We start from the raw sequence: 4,367 nt of genomic DNA, 5'->3' as shown, positions 1-4,367 counted from the left end.
GGCGTGGCTCCATGGACCAGGGGGAGAGCGCCATGGACCAGGGGGAGAGCACCTGCCATAGCCGAAATAAGAGCACTATAGGCGGCCGCCCTCAGCACATTTGGCCCCCCCATCCTGGAGCGCCATGGACCAGGGGGAGAGCGCCTCTCTTCGGGGCTTGTTGCTGGCTGTTGGCGAGGCTCCATGTACCAGGGGGAGAGCGCCATGGACCAGGGGGAGAGTGCCTCTCTTCGGGGCTTGATGCCTGTTGGCGGGGCTCCATGGACCAGGGAGAGAGCGCCTCTCTTTGGGGCTTGTTACTGGCTGTTGGCGAGGCTCCATGGACCAGGGGGAGAGCGCCATGGACCAGGGGGAGAGCGCCTGCCATAGCCGAAATAGGAGCACTATAGGCGGCCGCCCTCAGCACATTTGGCCTGTCGCCGCTGTCCGCTGGCCGCTGTCCGCTGGCCGCTGTCCGCTTTATCCTTTACTTTCAGCACTTTCAGCACTTTCAGCACTTCCAGCACTTCCAGCACTTGCAGCACTTCCAGCTCTTCCCCCTCTTTCCCTTCTTCCAACTGCGGGCGCGCCGGGCGCACAGGGGCTCGTGCGGAGGGGTGTGTGTGCGTGCATGTGCCGAACAAGGAGGAGAGCGTCTCTCTTCGGGGCTTGATGCCTGTTGGCGGGGCTCCATGGACCAGGGGGAGAGCGCCTCTCTTTGGGGCTTGTTGCTGGCTGTTGGCGGGGCTCCATGGACCAGGGGGAGAGCGCCATGGACCAGGGGGAGAGGGCCTGCCATAGCCGAAATAGGAGCACTATAGGCGGCCTGCCTCAGCACATTTGGCCCCCCAATCCTGGTTCTCAAAATTTTTCAAAGTCAACTTTTTTCGAAATATTTTCAGAGTGCCACCTCCAGCGGGGGCTCTCGCCTGCCATAGCCGAAATAAGAGCTCTATGGGCGGCCGCCCTCAGCACATTTGGCCCCCCCATCCTGGAGCGCCATGGACAAGGGGGAGAGCGCCTCTCTTCGGGGCTTGATGCCTGTTGGCGGGGCTCCATGGACCAGGGGGAGAGCGCCTCTCTTCGGGGCTTGTTGCTGGCTGTTGGCGGGGCTCCATGTACCAGGGGGAGAGCGCCATGGACCAGGGGGAGAGTGCCTCTCTTCGGGGCTTGATGCCTGTTGGCGGGGCTCCATGGACCAGGGAGAGAGCGCCTCTCTTTGGGGCTTGTTGCTGGCTGTTGACGGGGCTCCATGGACCGGGGGGAAAGCGCCATGGACCAGGGGGAGAGCGCCTGCCATAGCCGAAATAGGAGCACTATAGGCGGCCGCCCTCAGCACATTTGGCCTGTCGCCGCTGTCCGCTGGCCGCTGTCCGCTGGCCGCTGTCCGCTGGCCGCTGTCCGCTTTCCCCTTTACTTTCAGCACTTTCAGCACTTTCAGCACTTCCAGCACTTCCAGCACTTCCAGCACTTCCAGCACTTCCAGCTCTTCCCCCTCTTTCCCTTCTTCCAACTGCGGGCGCGCCGGGCGCACAGGGGCTCGTGCGGAGGGGTGTGTGTGCGTGCATGTGCCGAACAAGGAGGAGAGCGCCTCACTTCGGGGCTTGTCGCTGGCCGTCGGCGGGGCTCCAAGGACCAGGGGGAGAGCGCCTCTCTTTGGGGGCTTGATGCTGGCTGTTGGCGCGTGTCTTCGGGGCTCCACGGACCAGTGGGAGAGCGCCTGTCTTCGGGGCTTGATGATGGCCGTTTGCGGGACTCCATGGACCAGGGGGAGAGCGCCATGGACCAGGGGGAGAGCGTCTCTCTTCAGGGCTTGACCAGGGCTCCAATCTTCCCATTGAAATGAATGGCGGGTGACCAGGCGTCCAAATCCCCCATTGAAATGAAGGCCGGGTGACCAGGCGTCCAAATCCCCCCATTGAAATGAATGGCGGGTGACCAGGCGTCCAAATCCCCCATTGAAATGAAGGCCGGGTGCCCAGGGCTCCAATCTCCCCATTGAAATGAATGGCGGGTGACCAGGCGTCCAAATCCCCCATTGAAATGAAGGCCGGGTGCCCAGGGCTCCAATCTCCCCAGTGAAATGAATGGCGGGTGACCAGGCGTCCAAATCCCCCATTGAAATGAAGGCCGGGTGCCCAGGGCTCCAATCTCCCCAGTGAAATGAATGGCGGGTGACCAGGCGTCCAAATCCCCCATTGAAATGAAGGCCGGGTGCCCAGGGCTCCAATCTCCCCAGTGAAATGAATGGCGGGTGACCAGGCGTCCAAATCCCCCATTGAAATGAAGGCCGGGTGCCCAGGGCTCCAATCTCCCCATTGAAATGAATGGCGGGTGACCAGGCGTCCAAATCCCCCATTGAAATGAAGGCCGGGTGCCCAGGGCTCCAATCTCCCCAGTGAAATGAATGGCGAATGACCAGGCGTCCAAATCCCCCATTGAAATGAAGGCCGGGTGACCAGGGCTCCAATCTCCCCATTGAAATGAATGGCGGGTGACCAGGCGTCCAAATCCCCCATTGAAATGAAGGCCGGGTGACCAGGCGTCCAAATCCCCCCATTGAAATGAATGGCGGGTGACCAGGCGTCCAAATCCCCCATTGAAATGAAGGCCGGGTGCCCAGGGCTCCAATCTCCCCATTGAAATGAATGGCGGGTGACCAGACGTCCAAATCCCCCATTGAAATGAAGGCCGGGTGCCCAGGGCTCCAATCTCCCCATTGAAATGAATGGCGGGTGACCAGGCGTCCAAATCCCCCATTGAAATGAAGGCCGGATGCCCAGGGCTCCAATCTCCCCATTGAAATGAATGCCGGGTGACCAGGCGTCCAAATCCCCCCATTGAAATGAATGGCGGGTGACCAGGCGTCCAAATCCCCCATTGAAATGAAGGCCGGGTGCCCAGGGCTCCAATCTCCCCATTGAAATGAATGGCGGGTGACCAGACGTCCAAATCCCCCATTGAAATGAAGGCCGGATGCCCAGGGCTCCAATCTCCCCATTGAAATGAATGCCGGGTGACCAGGCGTCCATATCCCCCCGCCCCCCCCCCCCCCCCCCCCCATTGAAATGAATGACGGGTGACCAGGCAGGCGAGAGCCCCCGCTGCAGAGGCTCCAGAGGTGGCACTCTGAAAATATTTCAAAAAAAGTTGACTTTGAAATTTTTGGAGAACCAGGATTTGGGGGGGGGCAAATGTGCTGAGGCAGGCCGCCCATAGTGCTCCTATTTCGGCCTGGGCGCGCCAGAGCACCCCCCTGGAAGTGGCACTCTGAAAATAATTCAAAAAAAGTTGACTTTGAAAATTTTTGAGAACCAGGATTTGGGGGGGGCAAATGTGCTGAGGCAGGCCGCCCATAGTGCTCCTATTTCGGCCTGGGCGCGCCAGAGCACCCCCCTGGAAGTGGCACTCTGAAAATAATTAAAAAAAAAATGACTTTGAAAATTTTTGAGAACCAGGATTTGGGGGGGGCAAATGTGCTGAGGCAGGCCGCCCATAGTGCTCCTATTTCGGCCTGGGCGCGCCAGAGCACCCCCCTGGAAGTGGCACTCTGAAAATAATTCGAAAAAAGATGACTTTGAAAATTTTTGAGAACCAGGATTTGGGGGGGCAAATCTGCTCAGGCAGGCCGCCCATAGTGCTCCTATTTCGGCCTGGGCGAGCCAGAGCCCCCCCTGGAAGTGCCCCATTCATTTTCAATGGCCGGGTGACCAGGCGTCGAAAAATGCCATAGGAAATGAATGGGGCCCATTCATTTTCAATGGCCGGGTGACCAGGGGGCCAGTACCACCTGCCGCCATTAGGGGCGCTGTAGATAGGGGACCTCGTCCCCCCATTCGAGAGGTTTGCCCCCAAACCTCAAAATGTATGGGGTACAATATCAGGAGCGAGCTTTTTAAGACGAAAAATTTTCAGAGTCAACTTTCTTCGAAATATTTTCAGAGTGCCACTTCCCAGGGGGATTCTCGCTTGCCAAGGCCGAGATAAGAGCACTATGGGCGGCCTGCCTCAACACATTTGGCCCCCCCAAATCCTGGTTCTCAAAAATTTTCAAAGTCAACTTTTTTCGAAATATTTTCAGAGTGCCACTTCCCAGGGGGATTCTCGCTTGCCAAGGCCGAGATAAGAGCACTATGGGCGGCCTGCCTCAGCACATTTGGCCCCCCCAAATCCTGGTTCTCAAAAATTTTCAAAGTCTGCTTTTTTCGAAATATTTTCAGAGTGCCACTTCCCAGGGGGATTCTCGCTTGCCAAGGCCGAGATAAGAGCACTATGGGCGGCCTGCCTCAGCACATTTGGCCCCCCCAAATCCTGGTTCTCAAAAATTTTCAAAGTCTGCTCTTTTCGAAATATTTTCAGAGTGCCACTTCCCAGGGGGATTCTCGCTT

Source organism: Vanacampus margaritifer, unplaced genomic scaffold, assembly GCF_051991255.1.
Source record: "Vanacampus margaritifer isolate UIUO_Vmar unplaced genomic scaffold, RoL_Vmar_1.0 HiC_scaffold_53, whole genome shotgun sequence".
NCBI lineage: Eukaryota > Metazoa > Chordata > Actinopteri > Syngnathiformes > Syngnathidae > Vanacampus > Vanacampus margaritifer.
The sequence above is the reverse complement of the archived record's forward strand: the minus strand, read 5'-3'. Positions refer to the sequence as shown.